The sequence below is a fragment of the Mastigoproctus giganteus genome, chromosome 12 (assembly GCF_048544385.1).
Source record: "Mastigoproctus giganteus isolate SK-2022 chromosome 12, ASM4854438v1, whole genome shotgun sequence".
NCBI lineage: Eukaryota > Metazoa > Arthropoda > Arachnida > Uropygi > Thelyphonidae > Mastigoproctus > Mastigoproctus giganteus.
In genome coordinates, this window is record NC_143586.1 from 176,981,854 (window position 1) to 177,004,139 (window position 22,286).

The window sequence follows — 22,286 nt, forward strand, 5'->3', positions numbered from 1 at the left end:
GCGTTCAGCTGCTTATTATTTTGGAGCCACGTTTCTGTCAGACAGATAAATGAGTGTTCTGCATTGATTAGAAGGCTCTGCAAGGTGTGGAGTTTATTGGATATGCTGCGAACATTTTGTAGGAAAATGGAGACTTTTGTATCTTCTTTGAAGACTGGCGAGGTGTTCGTTAATTGCTATTGTTTTGCCAGGGTGTTCACTGCACTAGTTGTGGGCCTTGTCGATTGTTCTCTGTATCTTTTAACGAGGGTGCCACTGGGCCATATATTTCTGTTCAGTAGTTGGGCTTCACAATTAATGGGGCAAGAGATGGTGAAGGAGGAGTAGGCAGGGTGTCTGGTTCGTACTTGACGTACCTCAACATCGATACCAATTCCCTCAACACACATTTCTCTGATGACACCAGGAGTAATATTGGGGTTGATTCGCGACACAAATATTTTCCCTCTCGTTTGAACCGAAGTGATGTTGTACTTTTCGGCAAGACAAGGACGATATCCTGTGGGTAACCTCGGCGAGGAAACAGGGATTTTATGCATAGGATCTCCGTTTGGTCGCGTTGCATCATGTTGCTGATTGGTAGGTAGTGGGTGGGGTTCTCTTTTAGTAGGACTTTGGTCAGCTGATTTTGATGGGAGAGTAACCATCTGTGCGTAGGTAGGTTGTTTCGGTGCATATGGCTCTAAGTTGGAACAGCGATTCATATCTATGCAGGGTTGACTTGCGGGTAACGCAGTGCTAGCGACTGTTGTCACTGCTCTGTTTTCCGTTCTGCAGTCTGGATTTTTTCTGTTCGGGGAGTAGTTTTCAGTACTTTCTACAATTTCAGAGCGTATCTGTTCTCTGCGGGGAACAGCTTCTTGCAATACTGTTTTTATTTCGCCTGGGAGGGTAGTCCTGAGACGAGTATCTTGCTCTTTATTTGATTCTTTAAGATGGGTAGCAGGGCCAGCTCGTAAGTTTTCAGCTGTCTGATTATGTCGTCTGTTAATATGTTGTAGCTGTGTTAGGACGGTGTCTAGTTTCTTATCCATTACTTTCTGACTGGCAATTAGTTTAATGTTTTGCTCTCTTAGTTCGTGATTTTCCTTTTGGATGTCCTGGAGAGTTTTTAAAATGGGGAGAAGGAGTTCTTCTAGTAAGTCTCCCTGCCTCTGTATGTCGTTGGCCAATTGGTTGTGCTTCGCTTCGTTTTTATCTTCTGTCTGAAATGCAATACAGCTCGCTTCTATAGTGTGGTCTAAAATGTTACAAATATCCTGGGGGTCGTCACTTTTTTTCTTGTGTTCACATTCTTCTGGGCATGTGTTGGCTCACCACTCGTGGCTCACCACAACAGGCTTGTACTCACTGACAGATTTCTTCCCAAGCAGATGCTCGCTGCCCTCAACCGTGTGGACACCGACATCGACAGCATAACAAGTAAGAAGAAGGACAGACACAACTTTATCAAAGCCCTTGAACCCTGATATATTGCCAACTTGTATTTGTGTCTAGCTCTGTGTTTTTTATGCTGTATTTGTATTTCTTTTTTTCGTTTGTAATCTGTATTTTGTAGCCTTTTGTATTTGTACGCGGTACTTATCTTTTCCCTAACTGCTTTTTTTTTGTGAACCCCTGGCGCTCGTCGCCATGATGGGATATTGTTCTGTAACTCTACTTCACAATAAAGATTTATTTATAAAATTGATTGCAAGCAACTGAAGTAAAGGTAAAACTTTTGTTGGTAATGTGGAATTTTTTAAAATTTTTTTGCTGCATAAACGAATTTTTCGAGTTTTTTAAACCACACTGCACTTATTTTTGCTTATTATACGGAAGGTTCATCGTGTGGAAATATGATTTACACATAAGGAGAAGGAAACCCCCTCTGGAGGGGTTTTCTTTCTTCTTCTGTCCCTCGTACGTGCAGAGGACGTGAAAAAATATTCGCTGGCTGAAAGCAAAGAGTAAGTGATCAGTTGGGGAATTAATGTTTTCACTACCAGCAGAGTAGTAATCGTATAATTTTCAACTGAGGAATGATTTCTTTTCTGAAACGGATTCTAATTCCACGCGTAATTAATTTTGTGTCAGGAATGATGAAAAGCCAGCGAGCGCAGGAAATTTTCATATTTTTGGCGCGGAGCCTTTAAAGGAGTAATCAGAATCCGCCGAAGGGCTGTTTCGAGGTATCTGCGAGTCTTCTCTCAAACCGAATTCAGGGCTTTGATGACTTCTTTATCCACTATTTGTTGCGATTCCAATTCTAATCTTCGTGCGCAGTTTAAACAGTAATCACTCCTCTTTATTCGTAGTCATAATTACCTCTTTCATGTACGTATTTCTGTGGCGCAATTTTGTGCGCACAGGGCTTTGATCTCCTAGACAAATATCGGAATCTCAAAGCGATATCCTAGAAGGCACTCCTCTGTGTGTGTGTGTGTGTGTGTGTGTTCGTTCAGCAGCGCACTCCGTCAAACGTCATTTTCTCCTCGCTGACACTAATCTCCTTTCCACCACACACACGTCAAGGTTATGAGGGTTAGTTTGTTTCGCGCCCTGATGAAGACCTCTCGATCACGTGAAGAACAAACGATACGTGTACGTGCCAGCCTTGACAGTAAAGGGATCGCGAGAGCCTGCAACCAACACTGCTTAAAGCTCCCCAAATGTATCAGTCTGCGCTAAAATTACATCACGGCGAGAGAGAGAATGAAGAAGAAAAACAGAAGTTGCTCGCCAAGACCTTCTGTAGCTGCTTATTGATTATCAATAAGAAAACCCGCGTCTATTTTCTATATAAGGTTTGCAATCAAAGAAAAGCACACCGCAGATATTTAATAAAAATCGAAGCCGTGTCAGAACACACGTGTTCATTGAACCCTTTCACGGAGGAATTCCGAGTCCATTTCCATTAAAACGACAAAAATTGTGGTTTTAAAACGATGTATTCAAATTAGTTCCGAATGGATGCGTCCTCACTACCGCCCCCTCCAAGCACGAAGGATTAGCGTACCATCGTCCACGTGACAATAGTGTCACGAATGAGTTACAAAAAAAATGTGCCAACAACTCAAATGGACAGTCCGAAATTTAACTTTTGTTGAGATCTCCTCAATCCACTCACAGTTCTGGACTTGCATACCCTAAGAGCTCTTGTAGCATCCGATGAAGACTGAAGCGACAACATCAATCGTATCTTTATGTTCTTCCCAATCATCCTTATGCTTAACATTATTCTCTGAATGTTTAACATTTCTGTAAACTTTCAATTAACCGGGGTGATCGCTTCCACCGAATAGTGCGGATACGACGCTATACGGATTTGCTTTTATCTTTTGCCTCGTTTACACGCGAAAAGACACGCGTATTCGTCGCAAGAAAATGAGCCGTGAGCGCAGTCACGTGCCACTTCATCGTGTCCTCCATATACACATATTCTCTTCTTGGGCAGCACCAAAAATCTGGAAGCAAATCCGGCGCACTTTTCTTTACAGAAAGAAGAAGATAATTTTATAAGTAACACGCAAAAGGCTCAAAGGTACGAAAGCTATAAAAAGTAATCGTGCACGTCGGGTATAGCCGCTTTCTGTACGTAGCTGGAGCAAACTGGTTTGCCATCGATGCACTAAGCAGTAATCGATCTCTTTACTGAGTAGTAGTAAAGGGATCGCTGCACTCGGTGGAAGTGCAGTTGCTCATAACTACGTACAGAAAGAGGCTGAGCCCATCGTGCATGCCGGTAGCATAGCTGGCATAATAACCGTCTTCCCCACACCAGGCGGAGGGGACTCGAGTCCAAATCTCGTCAATGGCAAGGAATTTTTGTGTCTTTTGCAATGTGGCTGAGTTAGTCGATCTCGGACGAGGGTAGCATTGTTTTTTATCCCGGAAACTCTGGTTTTTCGGGAGAAAAAGCAAATCGACAACAGAACACACGCCCACTGAAAATTCAGTAAAGTTCTCTGCATGCACACAAGGTTATCCTAGGCTTTCCTGCTATTCTAGCCTCTGCTGCTTGACTGAACTGAAGAAGCCGTGCCAGCCATTTTCAGAAGCTTTTTCAGTTTAGTTCACGAAAGATTATTTTTCACAGAACGTGTAGTTCCCACTCTGCTTTGGAACCTCTTAAGGTATCAAAGTGGCTGATCACATACTAATTTGAATGAACCGTGGTTCAAACCCGCGTGACTCCTAAATACGGAGTCACGTGGGTTTGATGCAAAGGTTGGCAGGGTTGTTAATGACAGTAATGGCAGTGTGCTACTACAACAGGATCTAGATAATTTGGGCAGATGGGCTAAGAAGTGGCAACTGAAGTTTAACCTTGACAAATGCAAAGTACTGCATAAGGGTAGAAGTAACCCCAGAGGAATGTACCAACTGTGTGGTACTACACTTTACACTTAAGGTGGTAAAAAATGAAAAAGACCTGGGAGTAATTGTGCAGGCAGATATGAAGTTTTCTGAGCAATGCAGACAGGCTGCCAGGGCAGGTCATGGGGTTTTGTCAATGATATATAGGAATTTTGCTAGCAGGGAAAAGGAGGTGATTATCCCTCTGTATAAGGCAATGGTCAGGCCACGCCTTGAGTACTGCGTACAGGTCTGGAGACCTCATTTTAGGAAGGATGTAGATTTACTTGAGCGTGTACAGAGAAGGGCAACAAGATTTGTGAAGGGAATGAATGGATCCTCTTACCAAGAGAGGCTTAAGTTCTGCAAATTGCAGTGGCTGGAGATTAGGCACCTGCGCAGTGATCTGATTGATGTGTATAAGGCCTTGATGGGTTGAGCACGCTGAATTCTGATGGGATCCTTCCACTTGTTCAGATTACGAACCTAAGGGGGCATAAATTCAAATTAAGAAAAGACAGATGTAGAATAGATGTGCGGAAATTTTCCTTTAGCCAGCGGGTGGTTAATTGCTGGAATAAACTTCCATCTGTCGTTGTGGAAGTTGATAGGTTGAATAAATTTAAGGAGGAACTGGACAGGCATTCGGAGGGAATGGTGTGATTTTTATTTTTTTTTTGGCTGATGCTGCATAAGCTCATACACTTGCTTTCTTGCATCACATGCCACTACTACTACTGCTACGGATAAATATTGTATTCATGATTTGTTGTGAACTCCTCTGAGTAGGTAGTCGTGCCTCGGTACAACAAGAATATTTAATGGTTGCGGCAATTTGAATGGCGAACTAAAATATTTTTACAGATGCTCTAATAATAATAAGGTCAACGAGGATTTGTTTGACGGTTAGTTGGGTCTGATAGTTGGAAGGGGAATCGAGGAAGAGGATTTCTTCCATGAGCAAGCGGGAATGAATGAATCGGAGCCTCTCCAGTACTGTCGAGGCTGCGTGATGGACAGGAGGTGATAATTCACAAACATAAGTAGTTTTTGGTATATCTTGTGTCAGGCCATCAAAATATATTGATTTCCATAGTTTTGATTCATTTTTACCTGTAGAAGTTCGTTAGTAACCTCGGTTTAGCATAGCTGAGACCAGTGATCATGCTGCTTGTTATAAGATTTTTGCAACCGGTCCGTCTGTCTGTCTGTATAGAGCACTTGAAAAAACGGTTGGTTTCAACATGGGACAGTGGATTCGCTTTTTCCTTTCGAGGGATGACAGAATGGCCTGACACCCAGCTGAATGTTAGTTTGGTTGGACTCACTGCAAGAGAGTAACTGCGATCACTTTCAATTTAGTAGGTGGTGTGGAGGGAAGAGAAATTACTTCTTATGGCAGTGATTGCACTGACATTAAGAAATATATGTCCATGTGGTCCGATTACTGAAAGTTTGCCCGAGCAGCTCGTTGAATTTTACTACGAATGAGAAAATAAAGCTTTCCTTAGCGAATACATAGTTTTGCATCATCCTCCACTGCGATTTTCATTTTATTCGCCTTATAGAATATTCAGAAGTACGGTTTACGATGTGGGGATCCAAGCAGATAATTACCATACAAATTGGTTAATAAGTTACCTCTATTAACCGCGCAAAAAGTTCTAGAGGAAATTGATATCATAGTCCGACCGTTTGAAGCTAGCTTGGCCGAGTTTATCACGTAAATTGCGATTTATCTTATCCCTGCCAAGAAACGATCTCCGAGATGGTTCACCGTTTCCACATTGCTCCTGAATATGCTGCTTAAAAGATGTTGGCAGCCATGTATTAATAGCGCCTGTACAACGACACTACACACGATTATAAAAGAAAACCATAACGATTGTGAAATTCTCATGAAAAGTTAAGAAGTTTGAAGCGGGTGTTGAGTTTTTAGGCGCATCAACGAATTAAATCACATTGCTTCGTTGTGTGTTATGTTTGTGCAAGGGTGCTTTGCAAGCTGAAAAATTCGAAATAACTCGCGGGGAAAATCCTATCCCATCCGCCCGAATCGAATAACTATTTTATCTTCTATTGAAGTATTTTAGCCTCGAATCACGGGGCTTTAGAAATTCCCCCAGTGTTTCTAAAGCCACTATACCCTCACGCAGGACGAAACCAATATGGCTTTTTTACGTTTCTATGATAAGGTTTGATCCTTGTTGACCTTTTCCATCGGTTTTCACGAAATCAATATCACACACGTTTCTTTTAAATGTCGATATTACATTTTGTGTTAATGAGTACACAATAATGCGATGGCGTGCGTAAGATTGTACAAATCGTGTGGTTCGTCTTATAATTCAATTTGTTTTGAATCTGTTAAGATTTACTAGTCTTAAGATTACCGGCTCTAATGCCTATTACTGGGGCAATGAGCCATCTTGTCACCAACTAACTCATTCCGTGGCTGAGTTAGTCGGTCTCCGGGGATGGCAGCAGGGTTTTTCTCCCGGAAATTATGGTTTTCCGTCTAGCAAACAGAAAATCGACGAGAGAACACGCGCAATTTACTGACAGTGTACGTGGAGAAAAGTGTTACCCTAACATCAGCCTTAGTCGCTGATGTTAGGGTAACACATTGAAGGAATCGTGTGACCTTGTTGGTCAACCAAGAATGCTTGGCCCCGTGCAAGAACGCTTACAAACTCGTCGTACACCTCGATTCACCGGTGATCACATCAGCAGGTAAATAGTTTTCGGTTATCGCGTATGATCAATATAGCGATTTCATTATTTTTTTTGCCACTCCTGCTTCTAACCATCGAAGATTAAGATCGGGTTGATTTGTTTGGCAAGGCAGAATTCAAACCCTGAGGTTTCAATTAGAAGGTGTGGGTTTTTCCCACTTGGGAAAGTGATTACTAAGAGTAGGAGTGTGTTATAGGCCTAATGACTCGAATGAGTACAATGAACAATTGTACAGAGAAATAGAGTGGGCCAGTAAATCAGAATGTCTTATAATGGGGGATTTTAACTTCCCAGATATTGACTGGAACTTGTGGGTTGGGCACTCACACATTAGTCAGACTTTTGTGGATTTATTGGATGATTGTTTTCTGCAGCAGCATGTTCGAGAGGCAACCAGAGAAAGTAATACTCTTGATCTGGTTATCAGCAGTGATCATTCGTGTATTAAGAATTTGCAGATAAAGGAACCACTAGGTGGCAGTGATCACAGTGTGCTGAAGTGGGATTTACTCAAAGAGGTAACTACCGTCAGGGGTAAAGGAAAGGGTTTTTGCTTCCGTAAAGGGGAGTACAGTGGTCTCAGACAGTTTTTAAATTCTGTACAGTGGGATCGACTGACGATGTTACAAACAGTAAATTCTAAGTGGGAAGCATTCAAGGAATTAATCGTGGATACTACTAGACTTTATATACCGATTAAGAAATATCGTTCAAGGTTTAGGCCTAAATGGTTATCAAATGAACTAATGAGACTCGTGACAGAGAAGAAAAATGCATGGGATGCATATAAATTATCAGGCGACGCAGAAGCCTGTAGCAGATATAAGCTAGTCTGTAATCAGGTCACAAAGGAGGTTCGGCAGGCAAAGGCGGATTACGAGAAATCTTTGGCAAAGGATGCTAAGAAAAACAGCAAGGATTTCTTTACTTATATAAACTCTAAAAGGAAGGGGATGAATATGATTGGTCCACTTGACATCGATGGTTCGACTGTTGATGATCCTGCTCAGGTAGCAAACAAACTGAATGAGTATTTTGCATCTACATTCAACACGTGAGGAATTATTACAGTTTGAAAATGGAAGGAGGTTATCAAATTGTAGCAGGGTGCTTAATGATCTTGTAATAACTGAGAGCAAAGTGGAGGAGAAATTGTTGAAGTTAAACATAAGAAAGGCCCCTGGGGCGGATGGGATCTATCCAGTTATATTAAAGGAGGCGGCAAAGCAACTAAGCAAACCCTTAGCCATAATTATGAGAGCATCCTTGGACTCAGGGGAGGTTCCCACGGACTGGAGATGTGCAAATGTATCCCCAATTCACAAAGGAGGTTCGAAGGGTGACACGAATAATTACAGACCAGTTAGTTTAACTTCTGTTCCGGGTAAAATAATGGAGTCACTGGTTAAAGATGCATTGCAGGATCATCTAGACAAGACTGCAGCAATAATTCAGACACAGCATGGGTTTGTTAAGGGAAAGTCTTGTCTGACAAATTTGATTGGTTATTATGATGTGGTCACAAAGGAACTGGATGCAAAAAATAATTTTGATATCATATACTTGGATTTCAGGAAAGCTTTTGACACTGTTGCACATGGAAGACTACTGTACAAATTGGAGCAGAATGGTATTAAGGGTAAGTTGCTACAATGGATAAAAGGATGGTTAAGTGGGAGAAGACAGAGGGTGGTAATCAATGGGTGCTGCTCTTCGTGGACTAATGTTATTAGTGGAGTCCCACAGGGTTCGGTGTTGGGTCCACTGTTGTTTTGTATATTTATCAATGATATTGATGAAGGTATATCAGGCTTAATGTCGAAGTTTGCAGATGACACGAAGGTTGGCAGGGTTGTTAATGACAGTAATGGCAGTGTGCTACTGCAACAGGATCTAGATAATTTGGGCAGATGGGCTAAGAAGTGGCAACTGAAGTTTAACCTTGACAAATGCAAAGTACTGCATATGGGTAGAAGTAACCCCAGAGAAACGTACCAACTGTGTGGTACTACACTTAAGGTGGTAGAAAATGAAAAAGACCTGGGAGTAATTGTGCAGTCAGATATGAAGTTTTCTGAGCAATGTAGACAGGCTGCTAGGGCAGGTCATGGGGTTTTGTCAATGATATATAGGAATTTTGCTAGCAGGGAAAAGGAGGTGATTGTCCCTCTGTATAAGGCAATGGTCAGGCCACGCCTTGAGTACTGCGTACAGGTCTGGAGGCCTCATTTTAGGAAGGATGTAGATTTGCTTGAGCGTGTACAGAGAAGAGCAACACGATTGGTGAGGGGAATGAAGGGATCCTCTTACCAAGAGAGGCTTAAGTTCTGCAAATTGCAGTGGCTGGAGACTAGGCACCTGCGCGGTGATCTGATTGAGGTCTATAAGGCCTTGAATGGGTTGAGCACGCTGAATTCTGATGGGATCCTCCCACTTGTTCAGAATACGAACCTACGGGGACATAAGTTCAAATTAAGAAAGGATAGATGTAGAATAGATGTGCGGAAATTTGCCTTTAGCCAGCGGGTGGTTAATTGCTGGAACAAACTTCCATCTGTCGTTGTGGAAGTTGATGGGTTGGATAAATTTAAGGAGGAACTGGACAGGCAATGGAGGGTATGGTGTGATTTTTTTTTTTTTTTTGGCTGATGCTGCATAAGCTCCTACACTTGCTTTCTTGCATCAAGTGCCACTACTACTACTACTATTACCAAAATGGGAAAAGACCATACTTTTGGCTTCAGATTTTACTTGTTTGGAAACTGGCAATAAAATCTGGTCCTAAGTGGGAAAAATCAGTGAAATTTTATGCTTTCAGTGAAATTTCCTGATGTCACGAAAACTTCAAGCAAAGTGCCTCGAACCGTAGAGCCTGCTCTGACGTGCACGAAATGCGCCAACTTTAAAACAAGCAACGGAAGTGTCTTAGCTTACTGCAGGGTCTCGTCACCAACGTGAATCATCCCACATGAACTCATTCTCGCTTCATCCGAGTCACGATTATGCCAGGAAGTGGAAATATTTGTACCTTCGAAAGGAAGGGCAATGGTACCACACACAAATCTGCCAAACGCGCTTTCAGGATGCTGTCATATAAAAAAATAATAATAATAATAACAACCAAAGCTGCCAAATTTCTGGCTTGGCACAAGCTTGTCATTTTCACATCACAATCACTTCAGACGTATAAAAATCACCTCGCTCACTAACATTTTCATAAGCAGGCTTGATCCAGAGAGAAATCTGAAAAAATAGAGGCACTGTTCAATAAAACGCAGCATAACTTATAAGCTTTTCAAAATCAATACTAAGCGCCTCCTGTGATTCAGATTGACGAGCCCCATTAGCAGCAATATCTCGGTGCTCGGTATTGGCCTGAAGGGCTGCTGGTGATGCTTTATTCTGAAAAACTAAAGGTCAAGAAATCACCCAGCTCTAACCCCGCACCACTACAATGAACAATAATGACAGCATAGCAACTTGGCTTTTCTGGAGGAGACTCTCTCAATAGATCTGGATCGAATCCAATAGAATTCGCGGTCTCGCTTGTTCAAGAAGAGCGAATAATATACAACTCTTTTAAATACATCAGTATTTTTGTTTTTCACTGTTAATGTTGGGGGCTTTGGGAAGGTTCTTCCGCAGAAGAGGTCTTGCGCGTACTTAATCAGCGCCTTGTAGCTGTGTTTCTCCTCTAGTAAGTGGTGCTCCTGGTTGAGTGGCACAGATTGTATTTCTGTGATCAAGCGGCAGCGTAGATCCTCATATAATTCGCAGTGGCACATCAGATGCTCCCATGTTTCTGTCTCTCCACAGTGGCAGAGAGGTGTGTTACTGGGTTTCAAGTAAGTCAATTTTTAGCAGATGGCGCCATGGCCAGTGAGCAGATAGGTGAGTAGTAATCCCGTTGATATCCATTGTGGATATTTTGGGTAGATTGTCTGAACCTGTGGTATGAATATCCAGGTTACTGAGCCCTTTGGGGAGTTCTCCCAACGTGTTTGCCAGATTTTCTGTGAGTGTGTGGTTAGCCTCTTTTTCTCTGTTTTGATTTCGTTTGTCAGGTTTATTGTAAAATCTTGGCAAGTGACGGTTTTGCCTTTGGAGAGGTGACTGAGGAGACCGTCCAAGGGAAGGGCACCCATGAGTAATTGGAGTGCATGGGTGCTTACCGTGTTACAAGCTCTGGAGATGGTAAGCAGGATGTGGCGCTGTGTTGCTTCAAGCCTTCGTCTGTTTGTTGCTGTAGTTGCTTTGTGGTACCATATTCCAGCTGCGTATAAGACAATTAGTAGAAATACAGCGCAATGGTTTTTTTTCTCAAGACCCATTCTTTACGGGTGACCCTTGCGAATAGAGACGAGTACTTCCTGATTTTATTGCGTATATAGTTGATATGGGAGAGTGAAAGATAAGTGCGTGTCTAAGATGATGCCAAGGTGTTTCAGCTCGGTTTTTAGGTAGTTTATTAGTTTAGTTTATTTTGGTTGGGGATATTGTTAAGTCATTTTGATTTGCCCATTCCTGCAGGATGGCGAGCGCTCGGTTTGCAGCGGTTCCTAGCTAAGCCCTGTTGTCTCCAGCGAGCATCAGAATAAGATCATCGGCATACGCTTGGGACTTTACGTTCCCAAGGTCTAGATTCAGGAAGCCATCCAGGGAGCACATTCCATAGGAGTGGGCCCAGGACGAAGCCCTGTAGGCATCCTCTGTGGACTGGTCTGGATACGGAACTGTATGGGGTTTCTACTCCTGATCTCTAGGTGCTGATACACTTACAGAGGTTGGTTGGCAGGTTGGTCTGCCGAGGACGCTTGGCCACTTTTAGCTTTATTTAGTTATTGGGTGGCAAACGCACCGGCAAAATCGACATCGATGACGAGAAAATATTTCCTGTTCGTTGTTGTAACAATTCTGACGATGTTTTCTATGGCATCCGTCGTTGAGTATCCCTTGCCGAAGCCGAACTGGTTTGGAGATGTTCTAGAAGCTTGATGAGCACTGTTAAGAGCGCTATGGGTTGGTAGTACCCCGGGAGATCCTGTGGCTTGGTTGACGTTTTGAGTATTAGTCGAACGAACTCGTCCAGGGCAACAGACCAGAGGAACGGGCCAAGCACAGAGCCCTGCGGACGGCCCCGGCGGATAATCTGGACATTTGATTGCCGAAACCTCTGAAGTATGCTGGGCCACCACAGGTGATTGAAAGCGCCAGAAAAGCCCACCAATACAGTAAGAGAGTCTGCGTGCGTAGCACAGTGGCAGCGTCACCGTCCTCCCCACACCGGGTGGAAAAAACCCGGGTTCGAATCCAGTCGATGACGCGAGGAACTTTAATGGGCGGGCTTTTTTCACTCCGTAGCTGAGTTAGTCCGTCTCAGGCGTAGATAGCAAAGTTTTTCTCCCCGAAAACTGGGGTTTTTCGTCCAGCAAAGCAGACAAATCGACCACAGAACACACGCAATTAACAGACATAAGACACAGCACGGCAGATGAATTTAATTATTCGGGTGGCCTAAATATAATAGTTTGGTATATTTTTTAATACAGTAAGAGAGTACTTGAAGGCTGATAACGTCTTTGGTGCTGCAGCCTGTTTCAAAGCCATATATCTGAGGAGAGTTGTTGTTGTTGTTTGTTATTTGTTTTTTAGGAGCATTAGCAACTAAGACCATATTGCTCCGGGGATATGCGGTGGTCATTCTCTGACCTTTCCGCATCCTTCGTATTTGGTAGTCACGGGCTCGAACCCCGGTCTAATCAAGAAGCATGTGCTACGCACTGCTGCTCCTGCCCACCCGGCTACGTCAGGAGAGTTGGTGTTCCTCGTAGCAGGCAGAAAAAAGTCGAAATTAGAGTACACGCTCGAGTAGTTTGGCCATTACGGAGAGTAAGGTGATATGAGGCTGGGTTCTGTGGTGACTTGTCCTGGTTTTTCAGAATTATTTTTAAGGTTGCAATCTTCCATGACGCTTGGAAGGTGCCCTCGGCCAGGCAATTATTCAGTAGGCTTAGAAGTATAGCCGGGCAGACCTCAGCGAATTTTTTGAGAACTTCCACCTCCAGCAGGTCTGCTCCTGGTGTTTTCCCATATTTAATCTTGTTGATTGCCAGTTCCATCTCAAAACCGGTGAACGGGTGATAGGTCGTGTAGTTGGTGGTTCTACCAAGGGACAGCATACTTGTAGGGCCTTCTGCATGAGGTGGAAAGGTCGCAGGCGCTTCTGGTAGTATCTGTAATGCTTTTCACACAGTCATCAGGAGTTAACGTGTCAGGGAGTGGAGTATCAGGGTCTCGTTGATAGTTTAGTCGGAAAGCGCTGCCGGTCAGCCTTCTTGATAATATTAACGTATCACATTTCTGGGGACTGGTGGGATACGTTCCACAGAGGGAAACAGGGAGAACGATATCGCTTCGAATCTGGTGCAAGATTCGAAGACATCTTCGAATCTTGCACCAGATCTTTGGGCAGATCTGTCAGATTTTAGGGACATGTATTTATGTAAGGGGCGGCTCCTGGAACGTCAGTTCAACTCTGTCTCGTACCGCTGTGAAGAACAGTATCACTACAAATGGGCCAGATATGTGTGTGTTATGTTCTAGCCACTTGGCTACCCAGAAGCATCAATCACCTGGACAGATGATTCTGGGTACTCGTCCACACCACGGGAAGGTGGGCCAGTTCCAGTAGATGGGACACCTATGGTCTCAGAGTATGAGGCAAAAAAAAAAAAAAAAAAAAAAAAAAAGAATTTCCTTCTCTGGGGCCCACTGCAGAGGGGGGAAAAAACCCAAAAGGAAGATAAAGAAAAGAATAAAAATAATTAACTAAGATAACAAAACAAAAATAAATAAATAAAAATAAATAAATAAATATTGGTTTTTAGTATACATACACATACATACATATACCAAAAACCGAAAGGGGGGAAGAGAGAGAGATCAAGAAAAGAGTAGATCTTCCAGTTGTGCAACCAGTAAGAACGGCAGCATAAAAACACTTCGGTGCCTCCAGCTAGATGGATTTGATCAACCTCGTATCACTGGAATCATACTTTTCCTTAGTTCGAGCACTTCTTTAGCAAATACCTGGAGCATCTGAAACTTAGTACAGTCTCTTAAAAATATAGCTTCTCCTCCTGGAGCTATACTCTCAAGAATTTCACGTATCGCTGTCCTGGCATTGTCATATATTCGACAATCATATAGTATGTGCCGCCAGCCTTCCCTGGCCCCGCAAAAACAAAGGTCCGTGTTACTTAGTCCCAATGCATATAATTTCTCATTCATTGACCCGTGCCCTGTTAACAAAAATGACGACTGTAAACTAGGTGTAAACCAATTGCGAACCTTTTTATCATTCAGAAAAGTCACGTTCGGGATAAACAAGTTGGTCACTCTTCCAGTAGGTATGGTATTCCATCTTGTCTGCCACGAATTGATTATTTCATTCATACATCTTTTCTTTTCGCCTCTACAGTCAGAGCGAATATTTATCTCTATACCAAAAAGTTCTGTAGGAATTTCCCTCTTAATACGGTAGCAAAAACCACGATACAACAAATGTAGACCCAAGGGTAGCGCTCCGGCCAATACCTGCAGCGCGGCAATGGACACCGTTTTGCACACTCTTAGAATTCCGAGAAGCATGATGCGTTGTATGGAATTGAGTTTAACCCGAGAAGTAGCTATTTTAACTCAATGGAACCAGGCTCCTGCAGCGTACCTAGTTATAGGAAGGAAAACTGCCTTGTAATAAAGAAACAGTGTTTTATGTGATAGGCCCCAGTTCAGACTTTGAAATTCTAATGATAGCACCAGAAAATTTCCTGATTTTATTGCTTAAATATAACAAGTGCTGGTGACATGATAACTTACTGTCCACAATAATTCCCAGGTATTTGGTATCAAGGACCATAGCTAACTGTACATCATTCTACTTGATCAGTATCGCCTTGGAACTCGTAGAATTACTGTTCCGCATCGTACGTATTTAATTTTCACGCGACCAATCTGTTTCTTCAGAAAGTTCGCTGTAATGCCTCGAAAACAACTTCGTTGGCGATTTCGACGGGCCGACCGGGCTAGCCGTAAGGGTAAAGTGCCTGTCTGGCAACCCAATGGTCGCGGGTTCGAATCCCGCCTCGGGCTTGGATCGGAGTAGTGCAAAAAACCTCGCGGGGTGCATTATGGCCACAGAAGCCAATGCGCCAACAACAACAACAACAAAAAAGGATTTCGACGGACAAATACTGAAATATTTAAAGGAAGTGAACTCCGCAGGATGCGAACTCACTTTTATACGGAGGATTAAACATAGCGGGTAACGGAAGAGCCCAAATAAATAAATGAGCCATCGGGAGGTGTGTTGGTTGTTGGACAGAAGAGAGAGAGAGAGAGAGACTGCAATCGCATTGTTCGAGCAGAAATTATCCCTCTGTAGCCACTCTCCTTAAGGCGAATTTTCCTCTTCTTTATTAATTCCTCACTCGCGCGCCGAATTTAATTCCGCCTTTGCGATTCTATTCTATTTAATTAAGGTCCCCCGTTTTCACGTGACTATAGAAGAAATTAGCCACTGCCGATCGCGGCGAAGTCTTAATTTCGCTCGTCTCACCATTTTAAGGGGGCCGAAATGAGTCGTCTCTCGTTTGTTTTACGTTTCGCACCGAGAAGAGGGGAGTCGCGGGGGAAAGTAAAAGAGGACACTGTATTAAGTACGTTCTGCGCTTACTTTCTGGGGTGTTTAATTTTTGTATTACGCCGCGATGAAGAAAGACCGCTTTTTCGCGCTGCGAACGACTTCATTTATGGAAGGACAGGCGATAAATTTTTACCACAAGGCATCTCACGACTTTGAGGCGTTCTTGGACATCGAAGAGAAATCGGATTCGCCGGTATCATTAATGCGACCAACACCCACCCCCTGATAAGACACGTTCTGACCAAAGGAATCGTGTAGGGGTTTCGTGCTCTTTTTTACTTGGCTTAATTATTGGCAGCAAAAAATCTGCATTACAGTGACGGACAAAAAAACCGCATCACTTCTGCAAATAATTTATTTATTAAATTCGTTTATTTCTGTGCTCAAGAGCCACCCCCTTGACAGCAGTATGCTGGGGGGGGGTATGATATTTACATTCAGAGGTTAAGACAGGGACATGTGTCCGGCGGTTACATGGAGCATTTGTATGCTTAACCCGAAAGGTTAAGAGTGTTTATTGTTTTACGTACTTGAAAGTTGTGCAATACCGAAGTGTCCCGAATTAAAGGATATTATTTTACCAAACGTGCTGTAAGTTACAAAAACACGAAAAATCTGTACAAAAATATAAAGGATTGAGGCAATCCTTCACCGTGGTATTTCTTCAATCTTGACCATCCTAGTGCTCACAGCTAGGCGTCTTTGGAGTAGTAGATTCTAAGAGAGAGGACCACTGACGGCTTCACTTTATTTTAAATTTATCGTGTCACGGGAAGCATTGTCGTGGCAGTTTTCCTTCCGGTTGTTTGTCATAGTTGTAAGTTAGTACATGTGTCCGTTAATGTGTTTTGCGCTGCATTGTGTGTTGCAGAAATGTTTAAAATGCATTTATTAGATGGGATATACATCTTTGTGAATGAAATCCAATAAAAAGCCTCCACCTGATATACATAATTTCCATAAATATCTTCCCAAGGGTAAAATGCGCAATTAATGGAAATATGAGAAATCATGCAAATGGCAATCGTGACAATCAAACACATTTTATTGCATTTCCGTGTACAAACTGAAATGACAAGTTGACGTAATAGTATTATGTACTGTAAATCAGCAAAATAAGCCCTCAATATTTTATTTTTTCCTCCTCGAGCTGCAATTACAGCCTTGCAACGATCTGGCATAGAGTTAATCAACTTCTGGATATACGGCTGGCCAATTTCGTGCTTCCACACCCTTACAATGCTCTCCTGCGGCTGAAGGAGAATCCTGTTGAAAAATGCAGTTTTGGACGTCTGTGTGGCGATCCCTAATAACGAGTTTCAGGCACCGCTCCAAGATAACAATGTAGGTTTCTGCATTCACTGTCCCATTAATAGTAATCTTAATTCGCCCCACCCCTTTGCTTGTTATGCATCCCCAGACCATCTGATCGGCGGCGAACGTTACAGCCGATGTTATACAGTCAGATGGTATGCCTCCGCTTTTCGTCTTCTGACCTATCGCTTCCCATCCGAGCCATGCAGGTTGAATTTCGATTCGTCAGAAAAGATGATGGGGGTCCCATTGCTCTTTTGTCGATGAAACATGCGTTTTAGCCCAAGCAAGTCGCTTCTTCCTCATTTGTTGGGTCAACAAAGGCTTCCTCTTGGGCCGATAGGCATGCAGACCACATTCCAAAAGATGTCTTTAGCTAGTTCCTGCACTTGTTTCAGCACCAAAGACCATCTCAAAGTTCAGTTTTAGATCAGGAGTACTAGCATGGCGATTACGAAGTTTCAAATATTGATCTTGGGAAGGCGTAGTCACTCTGTTACGGTCTGATTCAGGTCTTCTCTTCACATCACGCATTAATTTCAGCACCCGGGATACTGTTGACTGGTGGCAGCCTATTTTATCAGCGATAGCACGCGTAGAAAGCCCTTCCTGGGACAGAGCAACAGCTACACTTTGTTTTCTTGGTGTCAACTGAACATGTGGAGCCATGCTTACACCTCCGCAAAACAGGATATACTAATGAGCGTGTATACCCTTCCAAAACCGTATTTATAGAAACCGCTGATGCAATCCTTGCAATCACTGTCTGATGCAATAGAAGCGTAATCTGACGCAATACCTTTGCTTTGCGACAAACAAAATGACTATAATCAAACAATATTGTATACGTTTCACTACAAATGTTACTTTTTTAAGGTGATGCAGTTTTTATGTCCACCACTGTATATCAATATTCGAAAGAAGAAGCAGCAAGATTATTCGCTTAATAATGTAAGATGAACGCATTTCCGTTGAAAAGCCACTGCTGTTTGCGGGGCATCTATTAGTCTTGGTCGAATCTCCTGAACGATCTGTAAAGGTCATCACGCAGGTATTCCAAATGACCTCTAGAAAATAATGGCACTATCAGCAACGTGTGTAAGAAATGGACTTTATTTCGATCAGCGCGTGCATCCAGAGACATTTTTTGGTCGAATCTTTCTCGATTGAAATTTCCCTTTCCTCGAGTTCACGAACGTCGGGCGTTAATAATCATAAAAAAGCCCGAGAAATAACAAAAGAACGTCTTCACAAATATTGATCTACTCGTTTATTAAATGGCTTTAAATGTCAATAATAGTGGAATGGACCAGCGATCCATTCCACTGGCACTCCGAATCCTGAAATTCTTTCAAGCGGGCTCTAAATGTTATCGCTAAAAGTGTAGTTCTGAAAGTATTTTACGCTGGTCACAGTCAATGGTCGCAAAACACTACGCGGATAAAATTATGTTCAAAGGAATCGAATTTTACGGGCCAAAAGCGTTTATTTTTAGATAGGACCATAGCTAACTATGCAACGAACTATGCAACGGAAGCAACGAACAAAACCGCTCGATTTGTTACATTTACTTAACAAATGTATTGCCTGAAATACTTCCCATAATACAAGCGGGAGGTTTACATTTAATGATGACTGAAAGGTTACTCTTGTAGATGTTGCGTTCAGAAAATGTCGTAAAATTGCTCAGTGGAGCCAACTGATAAATGAAAGACACGACGTATCGATATCCATAGTAGCAGAATAATTGCCTCTGTTTCGAAAGGAATGTCAAATTCAAAAAACGACTGGAAATGAATGTCCCTGCCATTCTCCGAAGTTAATCAGAAATAGGTATTGTACAGAGAGCAAAAGGAGACCTTCAATGTAGACGTAATTGAGTTTAACACTTGCCGGATTGAGTTTCTTACCCGATTAGTTCAATGATGGCGGCATAAATTATGAAGGGATAATTGATACATATTGCGATTTCTGCCAGCCACTATTTCCTCTCGAACTCGCTATAATTATGCCGAAATATCATAATCGTATCATACATCTCAATTCAAATTGGTAGAATTATGAGCAGATATGTGGAATGCCTCTCGTCTTACAAAGTGCGAAGATCATTCTAATTGAAAGGCGCCGAATTACACTGTTTCGTTGCATGAACGCCTGTTTAGTGAAAAATGAATGCAGGGAGTGACCTCATCTTAAACATATATAAAGTGACGCAATTCTCAATTGAAAAGGCTTTCTGTTTTCTACGTTTGCCTTTAAGAATTTGAGAAGCAATAAAGGGATTAGATAAACTGGTTAACTGGAGCTCAAAATGGATCTAATTTTATTCGTTTTCATAACTAACTTACTTTTAAGAAAACACATTTTCACGTGATTTCATTTATCAGAAGTCACCGATGGAAACAAACCTAAAGTCTACTCACACGTGATGCCTTACTTACAACAAGTCTCTTAACCAATTGGATCAACTCTGCTGCAGAATTTTCACTTTCCAAACTTGTAAGGATGTCATCAAGATCGAAAGCCTGGTCCAATTCTGGCCTAACTGCTTTGTTTAAACAAAACAAACTCTGCACAGAAAATGGAAAGTGTCCAATGATACACAAAACAGGATTAATACTCGAGGGCCAGAGAAATATTTAATAGGGACAAATCTAGAGCAATCAACCGCTACATGAAAGACGCACTTGACAGGGAAGAGCTACCTCGTTGCAGACAAAAAACTGACACAAATTAGGGACTTGACAAACAAACGTGGTTGGACATCAGCAGATTCACCAGCATACATCACGAGTCACAAGTCAGGGAGTTTGAGTGGGATCAATTAGTTGACAGTGAGATGGAGTTTGTTCTTATCACTAAAGAAGCACTAATACAAAGTATTAACTCCCTCAGGGCCACATAAGACAGCTGGAGTTCATGGAGTCCCCTCATGGTAAAGTGTCTCAGCCCTTACCTTATTGAACTGCCCCAAGCAATTTATATCTATATTCTTGCTCACCGAGTTTTCTCAGAGAACTGGAATAAGTATGCTGTAATTCCAATGCTGAAAATTACAAAGCCTTACCTCGTGGAGTACTATAGGCCTATATTTACTGCATCTACCCTTTTAAAAGTACTAGAGAACGCTCTACTGCCAAAGTTGTCGAATCAGATACTGCCAAAGTTGTCGAATCAGATTCATTATTCAATAACTAAAAGATCAACAATTACTAACCTCCTCACAGTTCAAGCCGCGATACTAAATTCTTTCCAAGCCAGAAAGGAAATTGCAATAATTTATGCCGATATAAAAGCAGCCTTCGATAATCTGGATGTACATGCCCTACTCCATCTGCTCCAACACGCTTTCCAAATAAAAGGAAATTTGGTGATGTTCTTACAGGCGCTACTTATTTGTCTGTCCATTTACTTAGTTCATTTCACAAATATATGTGGTCTCAGTTCTAATCTCAATGATGTCTATTTCTACTTACGGTCTGCCAAATCAGTTATGGGTTGATTCAACTACTGCTCATCTCAGTTGCCCAAATTATCCGCTGTATGATTCCTTTCGCCTCAAAGGTGGTACTTGTGCATATGTCAGTTCTGATATTCCCTGTCAGAGACTTGGTAATTTGAAATCTCCTCTTTTCGATCTTCCCTGGATTAAAATCTCTCTAATTCATTCTTTCAAATTATCTGCTATCTCCCAACTCCACTAATCACTTGGAGCTCTTCGACTTCCTCTCTTTGCAACTTGACTTTCTTCAGTCCAACTTTCCTAACAGTAACATGAAGTAATTTTCCATGGTGATTTTAATGTTCACAACTCCAGCTGGCTTCCGTTTTCTAGTCACACTGACCCAGCTGGTCGAGATGCTGAGGTTTTTGCAATTACTAATGACCTTGCACAGGTTGTTCATTTACCTACAAGAATACCGGACTATCCTAATCATACAGCCAACACGCTTGATCTTTTTCTCACAAACAACCCTTCTAAGTACACAGTCGAAGTGAGAGGTCCTTTAGGCACCTCAGATCACAACTTGGTTATTGTCTTTATCTCATGGGTATTCCCAACCTCGTATTGTTTGGCATTACAAGAATGCAAAATGGGATGACCTGCGAGATTTCTTTTCTTCTTTTCCTTGGTCGGATTACTGTTTCGAAACTTCTGATGTCAACGTTTGCTCAGATCGTGTCAGTGAAATTATTCTTGCAGGAATGAAATCCTTTATCCCACACTCCACTTTAAAATCTCGTCCTTTAAATAAACCTTGGTTTTCCAATAAATGTGCTAAGGCTGTCCAAGAGAAGAATGTTGCATATCGTAATTGGCTTGTTTCTAATTCTTCAATTTCATTTTCTGCCTACACCAAAGCTCGCAACAATTGTAAAGCAGTTATTAATCAATCCAAACTAGAGTTTGAACAGGCTAAGACTAGAAAACTTGCTTCTTGCTCTATTGGCCGCAATGTTTGCCCATCTCTGCTCCCACCTCTGTCCAAACCAGATGGTTCTGTTGTCACTTCAGCCAAGGATAAAGCTGACCTGCAAGCATCCCAATTTTTCTTCCAACTCATGTATTAATGATCTAGGTAACCCCCCCCCCCACCATTCCCAACGGGCTCCATTCAAGTCCCCCTGTGGTCTTCCGTCAAAAGGATGTCAGAAGGATTTTGACGAATCTTGATGCTAAGAAAGCTCCAGGTCCTGATGGTATTTGTCCACTTGTTCTCAAAACCTGTGCTCCTGAACTTACGCCTGTTCTTTGCTGCCTTTTTTCACTTTCTTATTCCAAAGGTGTTTTTCCTTTTTCTTGGAAATTTGCTCATATCCAGCCAGTTCCTAAAAAGGGTGACAAATCCCTCCCATCCAATTATCGTCCCATTGAAATTACTTCTACTCTTTCTAAAATAATGGAGAAATCAATTAACCGCCAAATCTTAAACTACCTAGAAACCTTCAGTCTGATCAACGATCGCCAGTATGGATTCCGTCAGTGTCGATCCACTGGTGATGTTCTGGCTTATGTTACCCATTTATGAGCAAAATCAATGGAAAGGTTCGGTGAATTACAATCAGTTGCTCTTGACATCTCAAAGGATTTTGAACGTGTTTGGCATAAAGGTCTAAACAAGCTTCCTTCTTATGGTTTGCCAACTGTTTTTTGTATTTGGTTATCCAGTTTTCTCCCTGATCGCTCACTGAG

At 42.3% G+C, this 22,286-nt stretch overlaps 1 long non-coding RNA gene across 3 annotated transcripts in view; it reads right to left on the reverse strand.

The window, feature by feature from the left end:
* LOC150077617 (uncharacterized) overlaps positions 1-22,286 on the reverse strand; it is a 408,832-nt gene that overhangs the window by 10,567 nt on the left and 375,979 nt on the right. The gene's annotated exons all lie outside the window — the stretch shown is intronic.